Source organism: Aptenodytes patagonicus, chromosome 6, assembly GCF_965638725.1.
Source record: "Aptenodytes patagonicus chromosome 6, bAptPat1.pri.cur, whole genome shotgun sequence".
Lineage (NCBI taxonomy): Eukaryota > Metazoa > Chordata > Aves > Sphenisciformes > Spheniscidae > Aptenodytes > Aptenodytes patagonicus.
In genome coordinates, this window is record NC_134954.1 from 36,448,265 (window position 1) to 36,469,454 (window position 21,190).

The following is a 21,190-nucleotide window of genomic DNA, read 5'->3' on the forward strand; positions in this document are numbered from 1 at the left end:
TGTCTAGTATTGCTTGTTTCACAGATGGGCAGCTAACACTGAAGACAGATGAAAGAGCAGAGCATCCCGAAAGGCTCTTGGGCTGGTGCAATTTGGGGTGCAGGAGAGGGGCCACCTGCCTGAATGAGGAGTGTGGGCAGTTTGCAGGGGGCACCTGCGGACATCAGGAGGGGAATGAAACATTTTCCTGTATTTTAAAGTCTCTCCCACCTCCACCACTCTTGCCCCAAATATTTACAAAAATTGACGTCTATTTTGCAACAGGGATTCATTAACATGCCACTCAAGCTGATGGGAGAAAGAAAAAGGTGTGGGAGGTCTGGATAAATACGCTCTGTGAAAGTTTTACGGAGGAGCCTATTTATAATCAATTCCGCTGCAATGAGGCAGCATATTTGAGAAAACTAGTGCCCGAGTCCCAGGCAGTTCTGGCTGGGCAGCTTGGAACACCACTGGCTCCTTTCTCTACCAAGAGAAACTGTTGGTGCACGCTCACAAGCGTGTGACGACGCACAAGAAGCAGTCACTGCTATAACATGCATTTTCTAAAAACCACTGTTTAGAAGGAATTATGCCACAGAAGATGCTGGTTTGTTTTAAAATGTGAACTTTAAATAAATTGAAGTGAAAGGAATGTTTTGGAGGTGAGGAAAATCTTTCTGGCAAGTGGCAAGATCAGAATTATTACTCCTCCACAATTTGCTTAAGCAGCTACTATAAACAGCTACTAATCAGGCTCTCTTGGTGTTTAGAGATATCTGTGGATTGATTTTAATTAGATTGGCACCTCTTTGTTAATTCTATAATGTTTGTTTGCTTATAAGTTAGAGTATTTGGGTGCTGTGAAGCTGTTTGTTTAACTACTTTAGTTAAATTCAAATTAGTAGGCCCTTAGGCATGTGTTCTCTCTGCTAGTGGGGTTTTGCAAGAAATAGAGTGTGGCCTGATTTTTTGACAGCCCAACTGCAATTTTTTTGAAGCACCTTAGGCACCTCCACTGAATTTACCAACCGATACCAAAAGAAACACAGGAAAAGGCATAGACACAAAAAAATGTCAATGTTTGGGTGTCCTACAAAGTAGTTTTTTTGGTGCTTAGTCCAGAGCAAGAGGTTTATGGTATAATAAAAGTCAAAGGATGGAAAAAATACTTGCAAGGTGTTTCAGACCCAGTAATTCCCAGCCCAGAGTTTATCTGGAGCACCCCAGTTCAGCTTTCTGTGAGCACCCATCTGCTGCTGGAGCCACCTTGGACAGGCTGTAGACTTTAGCAAGCAATTTCAGTGTGTTTTATTCCAGTCTGAGGAAGGGTTTAGATCTGGTCAGCAATGAAGATGATGAACCCACACAAACCAAATTGAGTCTTTTAAGGTTGGAAGTTGATTTTTGCTTTCCCTTCTGTCTTTCTTTGGCGTGAAATTGTTTCACTGCAATAATAGCTGATTATCTCTAATCTGCACTTTTTCTATTATGATTTTTGTTGATTTACTTTGATTTGAGTTTGTTTTTCGTGGTTATTATGGATTTTAGCCTACTTCCTACAGGTTGTCGGAGCTCTTCCTATGCTGAACCCATTTCTGTCTGATTATCCGAGGGTGCCCCTGATGTGATCCTGATGAAAAGTAGGTAGGGGGCTTGTAAATTGAAAAATGAACTTTAAAACAAACCTCCCAAAATGGAGAGTGCTCTTCATGAGAAGAATATTCAGTGATTAAAAGACATTTGTGCTGTACTCCCTTTATAAATTTGGGCTTAGGAAATGAGACGGGGTATGTTTTATCACTGATGTAATCGGGCTCTGCATAATTGCATTTGCAGCATCCTACGTGCAACCAGGCTGAATTTGTTTAAGCCAACCAAAAAAATAACTTTGGAGTAAAGGTTGGACCAGAGAGAAAGTGGCTACTGATTTGCAGCATAGCGGTTGCGGTTGATGTGGCAACACAGCAGTATCTGTGAAGGAGCCCTAATTCCCTTGGGCCCCGAGCAGAGGCCACCCAAGGCGCAGCATAGGAGAGGGGTGAGAAGGGGCTGCCAAAGCAAAGCGGGGCCATCTGCCGGGACACCTGAGGGTCTAAGTCTCACCTCAGGGCTTAACGCGTGGTTAGGGTTAAGTTTCCAAAAAGGAGAAAGCTGAGACCTGCAATGGAAGCTTTGCTTAGGATGAGCTGCCAAAGGGCAAGAGAGGGCTGCTGCTAGAAGTCCCCCACAAGCACGATAAATCTCCGGTTAGGGTTAGGCAGGGTCGATGCTGACATTGCAGGTGGTGGGCAGCATCCCAACCAACACTGCATAACCAACCCTCTGGATCTTTCTGGTGTTTATTTGCCTCCAGCTCAAGGCACCAAGAGAGCACATATGCTGGAACCAAACCCGGCACCGTGGAGTTATCCATGTTTTTCTCCCAGCACCTTTGTGCAGTTATTTTAAATCTTCTTTGGGTTTCAGTCTTTCATCTGGCATTTCTGCTTTTCACCCTAGAGCATCTCATCTCTTCTTGATCTCAAATCTGATGACAGAAACAAACCAAACTTTCTTTTGCTGCAACAAGTATTTAATTCAAAGGCTATCTGAAGATCGAGAGAAGAAATTTCACTTTTTGCTGAACTAGTTGATCCAAACAGCCAAAGAAGGCTCAGTCTTTTTTCTTTATGTGTTTTTTTTAATTTTATTATAAGTGATGAGGTAATTCTCTTTGGGGGGGAGAACTTGGATTCTTAAATTTGAAGGAAAGCACAAAATAATACCTTGGGTCTGTAAGTATTTGTACAGTATTTGTATGATGATACAGTCCAAAGAGCCTCACCTGAGTATCGTTACAGGAAACTTTTTTTTGGAAGGGAGAGTTCTGCTCTGCGATATTTCTGTCTAAATAGTCCAGGGAGATGGAGAGGTTGGGGAATAGTGAGAGAAAGGCCCAAGATGTGCAGAAGACCTTGCAGGGGATGTCTGAATGTCCAGTCTGGTCCTCTGCTGGCCACACCAAACGGTCCTTGGTCTAGGAGTCATGAACTTGCAGTACTGGGGAAAAGAGGGGGTTTATTTATTTATTTCTTTATTTTATTGTTTATTTTTATTATAGCTGAGTGCATGTATGTGAGTGGTAGGAGTGAAGGTCAGCAAACACCAGGAGAGGACTGACTGAATACTTCCTGGATAGGGACAGTGTGAGGATGGCAGCACTATGGTTGCAAACGGATGGCATTGTGGACACAGCCATCATCAGGGTTAGGATGGACAGGTACATCTCCACCAAGGTACATTGGTGGGTGCCTGGCTTAAAGTGTCGACATTTTAACCAATAGAAGTGGTGTTGCTTATGGTTTGTGTATTATGTGCGAAGCAGCAGCTAAGCCACCTGTCATGGGGGTGCTGCTTTTCCAGGTGCCTTTGCCTCTACTTTCTTCTTTCTGGTGGTGGATTTAATTGCCCGTCCCTCTGCAACCTTTGCACTGAGCCACTGACTTGGTATTAGCATGAAATCCAGTCCACTACCCCCCCTTGGAAACATTTGCATATGATGCCCACCAGCTTTAATACTAACAGTACGTACCTCTCCAGCAAAGGTGAGCCCACAGACAGGATCCAAGCCATGTACCTTTTGTTTTGTGTGGGCTGAGCTCTCAAATGTGTTCATGTTAGCCGTTGACTCCTAACTAGACACACAAAATCCTGCAGAGACTCACAGTGCCTTGCTCCCATAAACTTCAGCTCCTGACTTCAGTGATTTCTGAGCCTTTCTCTTTGTGAAATCCCTATCGCAGAGTTTCCGTGCACTTCTATAGCTGAGCTGGAGGCGAGTCCCTTCCTTGACATGAGCAATGCCTGTGCTTCCTGACTTACAGGCTAAATTGGTTATTCAGCAACAGTCAGTAAAAAATGAGGAAAAGAGGGGTCTTACAGCAGCTGTATTGAGCAATGGTTAATGGCAGAGAGGGTTAGCAGGTGTACCTGGGTGTGGGACATATATACTTCCTCCCACATGAGGAGATTACCTTAAAGGCAGTTGTAATAGTCTGACTTAAACCTCTAAATGCAATTAAATCCTGAGTTAAGCCTGAAAAATTTGACCTGACATTCTGCCTTTGACTCATCCGTTTTTGTGTTTTGGTATTACAGCAAATATGCTGTAACAGATCACACACTCCAAAGAGTCTGCTGAAATAGCTGGGGTAAATTGGGGACAGCACATCAGGCTGGATTTTCAGTCTCAACCATCAATTTCATTTTTGTAATGTGCGCTAATGTCTGACAACTGAATATGTATTTAATGAGATTTTAAAAACAACAGAGTTTTGATCTGTTAGAACAATATGCCACGTGAGAACGTGCCTGTGCTGCTGCATAGCTGAATGCTTTAGGAAAATTAACTTATTCGAACGCTAAATAAGGCTGAAAACCAGCTTGTTAGCAGGAGACATTTGCTCTGTCCCAAAGCATTGCCTCTGCTGAATGGGGGACCCCAGCCTTTTTTAAAGGCTCAGAAATGTTTAATTAACCTCACTCGTCCCATTATTTTTCACTTTATTATGCTTGTAACCTGCCAGCCTTTCTATCCAGATGTCCTTCAGATGCTGCCTCCCACCTGTTTGGTGGGAGAGGGGCTCTTGATGAAAGCCCAGAAACCTGCAATCTGGCCTTAATTCCGATCTCCCTTGAACACTCGCCGTCGGCAGAGCAATTCCCTCAGCATGTGGAAGCATGAGTGCATTCTCCCCACTGATGGTGCTTTTCAGGTTATCCCTGAGCTTTCCTTCTGCTTCTCGCAAGAGATTGCTGCATCTCATGGTTTTCTCATGTCTTTGGGTCAATGTTGCTCCCAGCTGCTACTGCAGTGCACGTAATAACTAGCATCCGGGAGAAATACAGCACATAGGCTGAAGTGGAGGGTTGGGGTTTTTTTTCATCTGCACCTGTCAGAAATACCAGGTATAGTAAAAAGTATCAGGAGTACCGGAAATATATCAAAGGTTGCTTGTGAAGAGCTTCTGCTTCAGCCCATCAGACACAAGAGGCCAGGGTAATTCAGGTAAGCATCTAAAACACAGGGATTCCTCTGAACTTTGAACCTCTCTGCGGCTTACCTGTTATTCATGTGAATCAGCCAACATCCAGTTTCAGTAGAGTAAACTCATCCCTGGTATAAAAGCAGTAGCTTATAGCTGTTTCTTTAAAGCTATCGTTAGCCCTGTGTGCTGGAGATTTGCAATTATCTTCAAAATCTGGAAGGATCCTAGTTATTAGCATCCTCCTGTGTGGAAAAGCATGATAAAGTTGGCCAAACAGCAGCTGAAGCGCAGTGCCTGGTCTATCAGTTTCAATAAATATTTAGAGGTGCCAGAATAAAGGAGAGCGCAGAGCGAGGTGATGTGCTGTTACTCCATCCCATTTCATGGTTACGATAAGGGCTGGTGTGGCATGTGGCCGTAGTTCAGGCTGCTTTCACCAGTGAAAATGTGGTAGCATTGGAGCCATCCAGGGGAATTTCTCTATTAATTTCCATTGTGCCATCTTTTCCTTTTCCGTGCCTCTGCCTGTGACCGAGCCAGTTTAAATCCATTTAGCTCCAGTGACAGGCTGGTACCTAACAGACACCTGCATCCAGCCTGTTGCAATTTTAAATTTTAAGCCCCACCAGCAAATGTTTTTTGGGAAAACAGTTGATAGAAGCAATGACGAGCTACAAGCTACCTGAATCGTGCGGCAGTAATTGCAAGCAAATGCTAAATCATATTGCCCTTCACCTGAAACACTGCCATCTTGGATAATTCCTGTGTATTTCTTCTCTCTGACTGTGTATCTTTATTCATTCTGCGAAGCCTGGGAGCGACATCTGAGCTATTCCGCTTGCGGGTCGAAGAGGGCTGTGAGCAGCCACTTGCCAAATGGCCACCCCAGTGCCTACAGACAAGTGTGACAAGTGGGATTTCTCTTGCTTTTTAAACTGTTCCTTTGTCAGGGTTGTGTCTCGCAAAACAGTATAAAACAAGAACCTAGTAATTGCAGAGGTGGTGTAATTTAAAAGCTTGTGTTTTCCAAAGGCAGAGAGTAGGGCTGTGCAGAAAGATAAACAGTGAGAAAACATTGTAGCGGTGTCATGTAATGAGATGATAGTCATCTTACAAGCACTTAACTTTTGTCCTTGCCTGGGTGGGTAAGAGATACTCACCAAAAGCAATAAATTTGATGATTTTTCTTAGGTCCTGTGAGAGGACAGCAAGTAATCACAAAAAAAGGGTCAATTAAAGGCTCAGAGTGTCAGATTAAGCAAGTGCAAGGTCTCTGTTTATAGAGGATGCACTTTGATGCTGGGCAGTTGGGAAAAAATATCACAGTGGTTCGTAATGCAGGCAGCACTTTCCGATCCCGATTTTTTTTTATTTAATACAAAATGTTTTCCATGGTCCTCAGCTAAAGAGTAGGGAAAAGCTTTCAAACTTTTCCCAGCTACAGGTCTGCTAGAGGGAGCTGGTGAGGTAGAAAGCAACACCGTCAACTGCGGTGTGGCTCAGCATCTCCAAAATAGCTCCGTTCACGTGCTTCAAGCTGATCAAGTGATCTTGATTTTAATGACCAAGATAAATATAAGGACTATCCACCGGGTTGATTTTTTCCTCCAGATGTTTTCAATGAAACTTTTTTTAAACAAAACGGTTCTTATAAAACCCCCTTTTGGTTCAGGTTTTGGTTTTGTTAAGAAAATACTTCATTTTGCTGTTCCTTGAAGGTCTTTGTGATTTATAGTTTTGTGTGTTGTTTCTAAAAACTGGCATTTCTTGGCCAGATGTGTTTGTGGCAGCGTGTCTGTTTTTCTCTGGTTCAATATTGCTCTTACCCTTTTTAAACCTTATCCTGTCAACCACTGACATTTGCCAGGGTATGTTGCATTTTGAAAGTAGAATAAATGACTGTTTGGTTTTTGTTGCTTTTTCAGAAATTACTCCAAACAAAGTGTATTTCTGTTAGGTTCTACAGTTAGACTTTTTTCCAGAGAGTATTTTGTGAACAGGCAGCACGTAGGTGAGAAGAATTAGCGAGTTGCATTTTGTTAGAAAGAACCTCAAATCAGACTTCAGAAATGAAACTTTCTGTGGATGCTGAGATTTTTAACTCTTCCTTCTTGCTATTTTCTTGTCAAAAGTGGAACCGGGGCATGGGGAGGGAAAACAGCCTTCATTTGAAAAAATGAGTTTTCTGTTATTTTTAGCATGCGCATCCTCTGTGTTTCCTAGTTAACTGTAGGAGCTGGAAGCCGTGGGGGTGATCAGATAACCTGCCCCGAGCAGCACCTGCACCATGGGAGGGCAACAAGGTTTTGGCTCCTGGCACAGCTGCTCTAAAAGCACGGTGCAGAGAGACACGGGGCAATTTTTTCACACAGCGGGGTATGGGACTTTCCATGATTCATTCTGAAATTACAATGTTAGAAATTGTAATTCCCTGAAAGACAGCAGGCTAGCAAGAGACAGGGATCCCAGCCATTATCTTGGCACAAAGTCACACCACCTGAACTCAAGCCTGCCTTCCTGCATATAAAAAAGAATCTGTGTGAGGATTTAATATGCTTTAACTTAATTTTATAGACTCTGTGACTTTATTTTCACTTTCTTCACTGTGTTTTTGTATGCAAGTCTTCGTGGTACAAAACAGTTTCTTTATAGATGCTGACAGTATAGTTATCTCTGTATCAGATCCATAGAAAACTATCTGTTACGGGGTTTAGGAATAGGTTAGAAATGTGTCTGCTGAAGATAGGGGCACTGAAGAAGTCTCCAAAGAGTCTTTCTTTGAAGTCTCTGTCCCTGTGGGTGTGACGAGATCTCTGAATTATGAAACAGTAGGACAGATTAGAACTTGCATCAATTGTAGTAATCAGAGGAGGGATTTCAGAGAAATCAGTTTGTATCTGCAAAGTCTAAGTCCCCCCACTCCAAAACAGTAAAAAACCTGAAAAAACGTGAAAAGCAAAAACTTGAGTGCTCAAATCTCCACAGATTTTAAAGACAAGAAAATAAAAAGGAAAAAAAAAAAACTTTGTCCAATTATTTTTATTTTCTTTTTAAAGTGTCCTAGCCTGAAGTCCATAATTTCAAAGGCAGGCAGAATTTTCCCAGAGAGTAATAAAAATGTTTTTTCAAACCCCCTGTTTAGATATGGAAAAAATCTTTAATTGATGTTTGGGGTTTTTTTTAAACTAGGTCTGTTCACAGTTCTCTAATCCTTGCATCAATGTTTATATCAACTCTGTTGAAGAAGGTCCTGTGAGGTTTGCTTCTGACACTTACCAAGACAAAGAGAGTACTGGTGGTAGAAAAATCAGATACCTGCATGATGGTCCTGGGATAGGAGGTTGTGTTCCTTTGGGGAAAGATTCAGACCAGCTATGTTAGATTGTGTTAGGCAGTTTGAATAACCTTCAAAATACCCCATTTCTGGGGGGCTTTTCTAATTTATTTTAATTTTTGTGATTTTTTGTGTCCTTTGTGCCCTTTTGTGCCCTGCTACTTTAATTCACTCTCTAATCAATTTGCATCCTTAGAATTCATGGACTTACTCAGAAATCTTATTCCAATGGACACTAACAGTGCAAAAGCTGCATTCCACCATAGGGGATAAATCAGCCTATGAACAAGTGAGCTATAGATTAAATCTCTTTTTAGTCTTTTTTCTTTTATAGACACCTTATTTGTGCATTAGGTCTCTTACATCCCTGTGAAAAAATAAGATAAAAAATAAGAGCTTACTTAACCAAGCCACCAGCAAATAGTCACACAATATGCTTTACTGTGAAAGTGGTTTCTATGTTATTTCTTGCCTGGTCTCAGAAGACTGCTCTGGTCAGTGCAAACCTAATCAAGGCAGCCCTGTTTCACGAGAGCCAAGCCAAATGTCAGCTCAGATGCAGATCTTGTCCCTGGAGTCCGTGGTAGCAGCTGGTCTTTTATGGGCTCAGGTTGTCAGAGCCATCAGCCGTGCCTCAGAGACCAGGGCAGTCAACTTTGCTTCTTCCAGTTTTCTGCAAATTTGACAAAATGAGTCCTCAGACGGCTGCGGGTACTTGCCCTCAGCTTAAAACCGCAGGACTGCTGGAGAGGGCGCAGGCTGCATTAGCCTGTGCTCTCCCCTGGGTCAACCCTATTAACCCACAGGCTTGGTCAGGCGTTTCGGGGCAGCCAGCTCTGTAAAGAGAGAGTGGTGCCACCGGTTGTAAGGGGTTCACAAACACCGGCTGAACCTGCTGAGGTTTTTATTCTTGTTTCTTAGGTTCTGTGTGAAGATGTGTGACTACATGGTCTGCCCAGGTGTTTTATGTTTTCAAAAGCCACCTTACTTTCTGTTTACCATCCCTGCTGGTTTTGCTGGCTTTCGCAGTGCAAAAATAAGAGTATGTATTTCTAGGCAGAGGAAGTTCCCGTAGGGCTTTCACAGGTACATCTTGTGCCTGACCTGTGCGATGTCCCAGCTTCACTGGTCTCTGCCTGGTTGGCTTTAATGACAACTTAGAGCTCAGCACAAGCAGCAGCCATCAACTTTTCAGCACCCTTGGCTGATCATACAGTATTTTAGGAAAGATTTCTGTGTCACTGATTTTATTTCCCTTTGCCTGGGCAGGTCATTCAAGTGGCTTTGTATTTGGGCTAAAAATCCCCAAATTGTGTTGCGTTTTCATGTACTCTCTAGGACTCGGTTGAACCTGTTTGCTTGTGGAAGCACAAGAGCTGCCTTTTGTATTTGTGCTCTGAGCGAAGCAAATAGTGAGCAAGTCTCCAAGAGGCCCACGGGAGATATTTTAGCCATGCCACAACCATACCAAAGTTGGACAAATGGCAGGCAGGGGAAGGCCAGGCCTTCCTAATTTGAGCTCAAACCAAACTCAGGAGGATCCTGAAAAGTGAGATTATTTACCCTTACCTCTGTATTCTGGCAGTTGGAAGTGGTACACCAAGGTGAAAAGAAAACGTCTGGTCATTATGGTATTTCAGTCAGGGTTTGAACATGGGCACAACTACAGGCTTTCAGGTCAGTTCCTTCAGAGATAAATGGGAAGAGAGACTTTTTGCCCTTGTTTCACTCATGTGAAAAAAACTTGACACCTAGAGAAAGTGTGTGACTTTGAATCATCTCAGGATATAGTTCTGACTGCCAGTGTTTATTTTTATACTCTCGTAATAAGTTAACAAGGCTATGAACAAAATAAAATGCAATTACCCATGTTCGTTTTGCAAACTAATGAAGAATTCAGGAGACTGTGAGAAGTGGCAGTGAATCATGCAAAGACGTTTGTGATCAAAATCAAATCTGTTCTTTTCCAAAGGAAAGCGCCTCCAGACTTTAAGGCAAGACCCAGGGAAAAGATACATGGTCCGGTGTCAGCAACGGTTAGGCTGATTGCAGTGGGTCTAGGTCAGGACTCGTTATAAGTGATGATAAATCAATACAAATGAACCCAGCTCTTGCGTTATTCGTTGGCAGGAACTAATTTTTGGCACTTGGAGGGAATTTAGCACTGAAGTGACTCTCATTGTTTAGAAAAGCACACTCTTTCCCTAAAACTATAAAAGGGGAGTTGACTGCTCCTGACGTGACCTGATGCAAAGTTTCATAGGTACATCCCAGGGAGGTCGTTTGCCTTCCACTTTGGTGTTCATGTCTGAGTGCCTCTCTTGCTTCACTGAGATAACCTTCAAGTAGCTCAAGTTTGAGGCATGGAGAAGATAACACTTAGCATGGGTGATGCTCTCAAATCACTCCAAAGAGATTTGGGCCTGGGGAGCCTTTGGATACTTATTAAAAGGGTATGACAAGCTGAAGTTTCTCCAGTAGGATTTCATGGCTTGAGGGAAGACCACATCTATCAAAAGCTTCACAGGACTGGCTTAGTTGTGTCCTATATTCACAGCTTTTTTCTGGTCAACTTTAGCTTTGAATCCATGCCAGCCTTATAAATCCAGTTGGTGGTGGTTGTACTCCCCGCCCCCCCAATAGTTAAAAATAAAAAAAAAAGAAAAAACTTTAAAGCTGTGCTATAATGGCACAGATAAACACTCTTTGCATGCTTAATATCAAAACATTTAAGACAGCTTGCTTTTCCCATAGATTAAAAAAATAGCCAGAAAGGAAATACACTGAGCAAATGTAGTGCCTTGAAATATTTCAAAGAACCTGCAAGCAGTGAACGTTTCCCCAGTCTGTGCTGGTGACCCTTACGGTGCCTGAAGGAAATTATAGTGTTGAGAGGCAGTTCAAGGCATTTATGAAGAGCTGTGGACTTAAGTGCTAGTCTCTACTGGTTTAAATCGGTAGGATTGTGTTCTTACTCAGAGATGGGCCCCATCCCTGTGAAGTTGGGAATGCACAGTGTGGAGCCGTAATAGGCATTCTTAATACTATTCAAAATGAACATCTTACTTCTGACAAGCTACAGTACTTTCTTATTAATATGCATATTTTTCTGGAGAACATGTATTGTCTAGAGCAAGAAAATGATGCTTTAACCCTCCTGCTGAAAATTATTGACCTTTGCGAGTGTCCTGGTTTCGGCTGGGATAGAGTTAATTTTCTTCCTAGTAGCTGGTACAGTGCTGTGTTTTGGATTTAGGATGAGAATAATGTTGATAACACACCGATGTTTTCATTGTTGCTAAGCAGTGCGTACACTAGCCAAGGACTTTTCAGCTTCTCATGCCCTGCCAGCAAGAAGCTGGGAGGGGGCACAGCCAGGACAGCTGACCCAAACTGGCCAAAGGGACATTCCATACCATGTGATGTCATGCTCAGTACATAAACTGGGGAAAACTGGCCAGGGGGGCCGCTGCTCGGGGACTGACTGGGCATCGGTCGGCAGGTGGTGAGCAATTGCATTGTGCATCACTTATTTTATGCATTCTATTATATTATTATTATTATTATTATTATTATTATTATTATCATCATCATCATCATCATCATCATCATCATCATCATCATCCCTTCCTTTTCTGTCCTATTAAACTGTCTTTATCTCAACCCACGAATTTTGCTCTTTTTTTTCCCCACTCTCTCCCCCATCCCACTGGTGGAGGGATGGGGGGCAGTGAGCAAACAGCTATGTGGTGTTCAGCTGCCTGCTGGGTTAAACCATAATAGCGAGGATCCTTGAGATGCTGCATGAGATCCCTGCTCTGGACCAGGAGACCATGGGAAGTCACACTTTTTAAGGCTCCAGGTTATATTATTGGCTTGAGCATACGTGTCCAGAAATTGAAAAAGTAGGGTTGAGGAAGGATTTTCCTGGTTTGTAGTTCTTCTGGAGGTGGAAAGAGCTTTCCTGTTGCAGCACGTCAGCTGGCCTGCACAGCCATCAGATCCCACATGTTACCGGGACAAACTCCAGAGATAAAGCAGAGGACTTGCAGAGCTCTCAGGTTTTGAGCATCTATACTCCTGCAAGTTTTGAGCTTCTATACTCCCCAAATGTTTTCTGTCCACGTAAGAGTTACATCACATGGAGCTAAAGCTTCTGCATCAATTAGATGTAGTTTAGAAAGGAGAGATGCAGTAGATCGTCGTGTAGGTCACCAGGAACATGTCCAACACATTCAGCTCTTGAACACTATTTTTGCGTGTTACTACCTTTTCTGCATGTATTTGTCACCGTGTTACTATTTCCCATCGATGATCATACCTGGAGTCCGTCTCATAGATGCATCAACCGTTCATTCCAGCCTGGACTCTGTGGCAGACTATCCAGCAAAGCTTTTTGACATCTATTTAACTCAGAGCATACGGGTAAGTCTTTGGCTTGTGGGACTGGAGTACATGCTTCACTATGCTAAATAAAGATGAACTTAAGCACTTGCTTATTTAAAATGATCATTTTCTAATGGTCTGAGGTTTTTGCTCCTGATGAGGTTAGCAAATTGCTGATGGCCAATTTCATATTCTTTACACACTGTTGGTATTTACAAGAATTTGCTATCTACTGTACTTTGGAAAAATATTTCCCGTACCATGAGTTGCCAATGAACTGCTCTGAGGGATGTTTCGCTGTTTTTTGCTGTTAAGGTGTGTTCAATCACACCAATCTTTGCTACCATCTACATATGCCCTCCTTAATCATTTCTGTTTTCTCACTGGGTGACTGGAACTATTTTTTAAAACCGTTTTCATGAATTGCTGAAGACAAATAATGTTTATTGTATGAATCATTGAATGGAGGTTCATGTGTGTTAAAACTCATGTAACTTAATGTTAAGTATGCAAATAATGTTAAGTATGCAAATAATTTTTTTGGCATTACTCAAATGCTCTTAAAACTTGACTCAAGAAATAAAGGTGAATCAAACTCACGGTTATGATTCACAAAATTACGTGCGAACCTCTCATTATATACTTAAACTGTGTCCACTGTTAGGAATAGAAATCACAAAGCCAAACTGCAAATTGTATCATGGCTCTCTGGAAATCAAAGTGATCAGCTTCTCTTGTGCTTTGCTGTTTCTGCAGCTCCTCTTCTGTGTCCCATGAATCGGACATTGCTCATCATTCAGAATTACTGACTGTACCTTGAATGTGAACTCTGTACGTATGTGGTTTTTATGTAGCTATGCTATCCAAAAGGTTTATGGCTATGTGTTTTTACGTGCTGATTTATTGACATGACCTGTGAAAAGGCTGTTTATTTGAGGAATCCAGTCTGGATATGAGACAGGTTTTGCAAAACAACTAGGAGATCTGGGTGCAGGCTTCAATGATCAACCAGCAGACTTGGGCTGGAAAGCGAGGAGGTCAGGGTGTGCTAAGGGCAAAAGCCTCAGGGCGTTTTTCTGAGATCAGCCCAGCTGGGAGCAGAGTACGGCCCACTGCCTCGCATGGTTTCCCAGGCACTTGCGAGGGATTTGTCAGGAAAACGGGATGGATGGGGTTGGCTGCAGTGTGGTGGGAGCAGGGCTTGGTGCAGCCCTTGGAGCTGAGCTCGAGGCAGCTGCTGGGGCTGGAGAAGCTCCTGAGGGAAGGTGCTGTGGGGCCACAGGAGCTGAGCTGGATTTGTGTGGGGCCGCCAGTTTGGGAAAGGGTTTTGGGGCGTCCTGCGTGGGAGAAAAGGGCCAGGGCTGTGCCAAGGCCACACACATATAAATATACCGAAATTATATATTTTCAGTATAGTATATACAAATACACTGAATTATTCTTGCAGAGCACTTTGAAGCACAAGCACTCACAACTCTGTGGGCACGGTTCCTGCTAGCAGTGCTTGCACAGGTTGATTAATCTTTTAGTTGAGCATCGAAGGTGAAATTCAGTGGCTTTTCAAATTGCTCCAAAAAAATTGTCCCTAAAATTTCAGCGACTTTCTAGAACCTGTAAATGTAGATTTAAATACCTCGCAACATCTACTGCATTACAGACCCTGTCTTAAATGGTCCCGTACAGGCGATGGCAGAGCCCCAGAGGGGTTGGCTACAAGCTTGTTATTTCTCCCCTAATAGAGTTGCCACAACTAAGTCTGCCAAAATTTCTCTGTAAATCAGTCTATTAAGCTCTGTATTGAAGGGTGACATAAATAAATGACTGGCATTCACTTGTTGCTGCCTGGTAATATTGAACCTAAATCTTAACATTCAAAGGGTGAAAATATTATGGACGCATGAATTTTATGTTGTTTCCAGCTTGCTGGTAGCAATCCTGTCATCGTCTTCTTGCACAGCTGTTCTGCTTTTGTCTTGTTCCACCGACAGTGACATCCAGTGCCTTGGCTCATTATATTCCCTTCAATCTCTTTCTCCCTCCAGCCCTTTTTAATTATTTCAGTCTATTTCGACTAATCTTGTGCAAAACTTATCTTCCTCATGTACTCGCCTCTTTCAAGATGCTCTATTCCTCTGCCAGCGTGAGGTATAGGTTTAGAAATATCCACGTGGCCCTTGTCCAGGGCTCCCTGTTGACTTCGCCAAGAGCCTTCTTGAAGAAGGATGACTGAGTAAGGCCCAGTAATGGTAATTATAGCTGTATTACGTATTTCTACATTTTTGGTGAGGAATCTTGGTCAGGGAGTTGAGTGAAGACAGGATGACAAGAATGTCTGTGTAATTGTCGCGGTTTCTTTTTTAATGCCATTTCTGCTTGATGGAAGGAGTCTAAAATCCATTTGTTTCCTCTAATCTCATTAATTACTAATTTGGAGAGCTGAAAAAGAGATATTTATTTTGGGTCAGTCTAACTACAGTTAAAATAGTTCCGGTTGTTAAACGGGCCAGAAGCTCTCCATTTCAGGTCAGTTCGTCAGTAGCTTGTGTTTCGGTATGTTTAGCAGTCAGGGTGGAGAAAGGGAGGTAAGGAGAAGAGAATTATTCTTTCTCTTGACGTAATAAGGCCTTGATAATTCTTGTGTGAAGCAGGTTTTATTTATCTCCTTGAGCATTTCATAGATCTTCTTTTATAACTAAGGTAGAGGTACTTTCTCATCTTGTCACAACTCATTTTTCCTGCCATCACCTTGGTGTTAATTTTCACTAGCTGCAGGGTCAGCGAGACCAAATGGCTTTTTTCTTTCAATTCTTTGGTCATTCAATCTTGGCATGGTTATTTTGGTTTTTTTTATTTTAGGTATGCATTGCCAAATGATTTTGGATAACGAGCTATTGAACAGCAGTGGAAGACTTCCTCACTAACAGTAGAAATGTAGACTGCAAGGGTAAATGCAGCAGTGGTATTCCTGCCTTATGAGAAAGTTCTGCTCTTTCAACATTTATGGTAATCCTGATTTGGGATGACAAGTTAAAATATCCAGAAATTCAGCAAAATGAAATGCCCACGCAGAAAAGTATTAGCAATGACAAAGTGAATTGTGTTGTGAGGTGTGATGGTACCAGCTGTACCACGGTGTTGTCTGAGCTGCAAGTTCAGCTTAAGAGTCAGCAAAGCTATGAATCCTAAGTGCCATGAAGCAACATGTTGGCAAATTAAGGTTGAACTGAACTGAACCAGGTTATTTCTGTCCAGCTCATCAGAAATATTTCAGTCTGAGTTCAACCAAAACATTCTTTTATTCCTTTGGGGTTTCCAAAATTACTGCAAAAGAAAAAAATTTAGAAAGTAAATATTATCAGTTAAATAAAAAGATAAAAGGAAGAGAAAGAGGCACTGCCAGGAAGCTAGGCTTGGGTCAGTGGAGCATTTTTGGCTCAGAGCTTGAAACCCATCTCCACTGCCTCTTCCCTCCCTAAGGAAAGCTGTGACTGTCATTTCTGGGCTAAACAGCCGTGATATGGTTGCTACAATTTCAGGGTATGAGGTTTCTATCACTCTTGTGCTATTTTACATAATCTGTAACAAAGCAGAAATAGATTTTATTCATACTTATTGTTCACAGGAATATTTAGGAGGGAGTCAAAACTGAGCAGAAACAGGTAAGAAATGGAAGGTGAAATCATCGTTCGTTCCCCCATCAAAATGACAAGAGACCGCACAGTGCCAGGCTCTAGGGCTTTTGTACATCCTCCAAAGAGAGTCGATGGAAGTAATGAAAAAATATGAAACTTGTGCAACAAAAGACAAAGGATTTTCTAGTTTTGTATAAAACTGCCTGCTTTCATGCTGTCTTAATTCAAACATGCCCAAAATTCCAGGTTATGCCCATCTAAAACAGCAAGCAAATCCTTTGGGCTGTGAATTCTTGTGTAATAAATCAGGGATGACTGATGAAGTCCTCCAAGGCAGCTATTTTGTAGATAGCAAGTGGTTTTCTAGAGGAGGCAACCTTTTAAAAAGGTGTATATGTCCAAGGGAGCTGGTACGAACTGCTGAAAACTGGACACAAACATAAGGAGGTTTTGAGAAAAGCAGTCAAAAAGGGAATGTACAAGTTCTGTGGAAAGAACTGAGCTGGTATGGAAAGCAATTCCCAGAGCAATTATAATTCACCTTTGGGATGTCAAAAGTTCACAATATTAGGCAAAGACAGCTCTAGATCTAGGCAACAGATAGAAATATGTCTGCATTGAAAATGAAACAGTAGCAGCTCGAAAACAAATTTTTAGAATATATGAAAATGTGTAATAAAAAATGGTCAGTAAGGTAGAACGGTTAAAAGGAAAATGTTTGTACATAAAACTTTATGATGTCCTGACCACAGGAACTAAATTTGACATTTAATTCACTTTGCTTTTAGATATCTTGCTTCATCATACACTGACAGGTCAGTGATGTGTCAGGGGGTCAGATTTGGATGCTCTTGGTAAGGGGATCACAGCCTTACCACCGATCTCTCTAAAGAAGTGGCTGCTGGCGGGGGACCAGGTGCATTTATTCTCCATCCTTCACATTCTCAGCCCAATGCAGCCTCTGTGGCAGCATCTTCTCCTGCACCGCAGTAGGGCAATTCCTGCCGACCTGGTGATGGATTTAATTCCTTCCACCGACGGCTGCAGAGCTTAAGGACTGTTTTGCACCTTCAGGTCACTTTCTTCCTTCTTCAGTTTGCTACTAGTTTTAGAAGTTTTTATGGTGCAATGCATAGAGGTTCCTAGGTGGTAGTTCCTTGGTGTTTTTCAGTAGTCTAGAAGATTACTTAGGATGTATGGTTTCAGGTAGCAAAGGCTATAAAATCTGTTCTGCTCCACTTCACACCTACCAGCAGCAAAATCTCTCTCGGTCGCTGCCTCAGATTTTCAAATGCAGAACTCGCAATCCTCAAGCATCTGCTGCTCCAGGGTCTGGTCCCTGTGTTTGACACTGTATTAAGAGGTGCCTTGCACTTCTAAAGCAATTTTCTTACCCAGCATTCGTAGGCTATCTTTGCACCGGGGTCGCTGCTTCACAGCTTGCGGGACTGCGAGCACTGACAAAATGGCTTTTTGAATGTTATTCGCGTTGGGCATTGCGCAGCGTGCAGGCACGTCTCCTCCTGCCCTGCTGACGTGCCTTTGCAGATCCACGGGATGTGCAGCTCCTGTTGTCAAAAGGAGTTAGGCTCTTGAGTTCAATTGGAAGCCAAAGGTTATTTGAGTTGTAACCGGGGAGTTCGCTCTGAAAATAAGACATAAGGCAGGCCCCAGGTAATTTTAGGCCCGTAGGAAGAAGTAAGCACTTGAGGTGAGTTTGCACTGTATGAGTTCTCTTTGGAAAAATCCTTACGTGCTTGACAGGGATGCGTGCTTGGTCTGAGACTTATGCTGTGTATGCCAAAGTGAAGGGCCGGGAGAGAGAAAGGTGCTGGGAATGGGGAAAAAAATCTCTTCATTTTATAGTGTGCGTGCGATGCTCTCAGTAGGCAAATGATTATAGTTTAAGAGAGGTTAATTAAAATGCGGTGTCTTAGCATTTCCTGGGCAATGCTAATGGCAATGCACCTCTATGAAACACCTCGCCTTTTTAAAGAGAGGCTAGGTAACTTGCCTGGAAAGCAATACAGGTATTATTTGGGGCTGATGAAGGAGTGATCAGAATACCAAAGAGTGTTTGCAAAAGGCACTGAGATGAGGGGAAGGGATAAGCATCCTCTGTGGACATCTGGATAAAGAAACGTTGCTGTTTTACCTCTTCTGCCCTAAGGGCATGGCTTCTGAAAGGCAGAGAATGACAGCAGGAGGAAAAATTACATATGCTAATTACTTCAAAAATTAATTAATTGCTATTAATTATTTTATTACAAAATCAGTTAGTATTATACTGCAAGTCATTTTAATTAAAGTAGTTGATAAAAATCAGATAAACTGTAGACACAGCAAAATTATGGCAAAACTCCAAAATTAGTGTCTAATAAGAAATGAAGCCCCAAACAGTTCAGCACCGAGATTGAATTAGCTGTTATTTTTATTAAAAAATTGGAGCCCACGGCAAAAACATGAAAGCAGAAGCTTCTTTGTGAAGGAGAAGAAAGCTTTTGGTGTTCATGAATGAAGTTGAAAAGGACAGTAGTAGCTATGGGGTTTTTGTATCTATCTACATATTTCTGAGATGATTTTCACCTTAATTAAAAAAAAAAAAAAAAAAAAGAAAAATCACTGTTTTCCAGTGCTTAAGGTTATTGTACTTAAAGGGATGCTTTAAAGGGTCTTGATCTTGAATATTTCATCATCCCTTTAAACAAAAACATGCTGTCTTTATATTCTGCACTGCTAGTTAAAAGCTCAGAGTAGTTTTGGTCCTAACCTTGGAGTAATCGGGTTTCTAAGGGGAAGAAAGAAAATCAAGAAAACTCAGTTTTGTTGAACTTTTTCAGTAGAAATGTGCTTGAAGAGATGATACGCAAAAATTGAGGGCCAGACCTCGTGGTGGCATAACAGCGCTGCTCTGTTGGCATTCGTGGTGTTTCTGCCTTGCCCGTCATCTGACAGACGCAGCCATCCGCTGAAAGAGGCTTCTGCGAATTTAGGGATGCCAATCTTTCAGAATTGGATAATGGTGAGAACAAAAAACTGGAGAACATCAGAGGCATAATTAATCCGCTGCCTTTGCTTTTGAGTCATTATGTGTGGTATGTGGGTGGGTGGAAGTTTGCATTAGAAAGGAAGATGTACTGCTGTCTAGAAAAGGACACGGATATCTGGTGTGTGGCAGAAACATGCAGGTGTTTTGGACGCTGGTATTTTATTACCAAATTATTTGCTTGCTGGTTAATGACAGCGGCCAGGAGAAATGGATAGGGGCCTTCCAGAGTGTGGGTGGTTTTTGCGGGAAGATGCGAGAGTGCTGTAAATGCGTGTGCCTAATAGAGCCACGCAAAAGAACATTTCTGTTCTGACAAAAAAAAAAAGCTGCAAAAGAAGAGTTATCTGGACTGAATTTTTCAAATTCATAAGCAGAATTTAATGTTTGGGACTTCATTGACTAATGCACAAAGCAATTTGAGTAATGAAAAACTACTCTTTGTCAGGCAAGAAAACGAGGCATTGATGGAAAAGCTAATTTATTTACTCTTTTATGGAGAGAACATGCTTTGCCCAAGTTCAAAACTGACTGTGCAGCTATTGATGAGGATTCCTGCAAGTAAAATGGCTAATGAAAGCACTGACGCTCTTCCCATGTCTCTTTTTTGAGACTTTAAAGTGCAACTTCACTGCACGGCTGTAAAGGAAGGGCTCACAAGTGTTCAGTGAGCACTTGTCAGTGTTGAGATATGGTAAAAACTTGAGGTTTTTTCAAGTCTTTAGTGCTAGAAATAGCTTGTTTCAAAGCACTAAATGATGAGATGGCTGGAAGGCATTTGGTGATTACTGACCCCGTCCTGGCTGTCCCCATCCTTCCCTTGTCCTGCCCTCTGCAGTCTGCCCTCTCCTAAAGCCCTCCTCACGCCTGCTACAGCTGCGGCTTTCTCCAGCAGGATCTGTGAGAAAATCTAGGGGCAAAAGAAAATTTGCTCATTTTTCATCTAGTTGACAGAGTAATTGCTATAATTTACCGTGCCCTGTGTCTCACAAGCAGTTCTGATACCGCTACATATTTATGGGTCCCCATCTGAAGTCTCACTCCTGATGTGCAATTTAGGAGCACTTTGATTCCTAATTCCTGATTCTAGGTCCTTGTACAATTTAGTTATGACCAGTTTAACATCCAGCTGTGGAATTACCAGGTGAGTTGTGTACTCGGCTGACTAAACTCAAGTCCATCTTCCTCTCTTAAGAGCTGTGCCCATAACCTAGTTGCAACAGGCTGGTTGCCTGAGCACAGTAACACTTTGTATAACTTGCAGTGTAAAATCAGGGTATAAATCATGAATTTTCCTGAAGCTTGATTGAGGATCTGTGGTTCCACTCCTCTCTGTGCCATAAGTCTGCATCGAGGTTTTAAGCTGCAGCTTTTGTGCAAAGCCATTAAATGGAAGATGTTGGGGGTCCTTTCACTTAAGGGAAGGGAAATGCTGTTTGGAAAATGGAGAGGAGGGAAGGAGCTGAGATTGGGACAATTTAGTGTCTGTGCTCTCCCTCCCTGCCCTGATGAATGAGGATTTGAATCCTCACCTGATCTCCTCCATCCACCTTCTATTAGACTTGCTGTATCACGTCCATGAACTCTTGTTGCTTTAAAGCTTAAAAAGTTCTATACGTGACAACAAGGATATCACAGCCTACGTTAAAAGGTATCAGCTTCATATAATGACAGAGAGGTCTTTCAGCAAAAATTTTAAAATGCCAGCAATCATCTCTGAAATCAGTGGGCAATTTGCCTGAAAAGACTTTAGGCTGTGGTTCTGTAAAATTAATCTCCCCCT

The 21,190-nt window shown here is 42.3% G+C and overlaps 1 protein-coding gene across 1 annotated transcript in view; it reads left to right on the plus strand.

Moving 5' to 3' along the window:
* ERBB4 (erb-b2 receptor tyrosine kinase 4) overlaps positions 1-21,190 on the plus strand; it is a 665,446-nt gene that overhangs the window by 297,040 nt on the left and 347,216 nt on the right. The gene's annotated exons all lie outside the window — the stretch shown is intronic.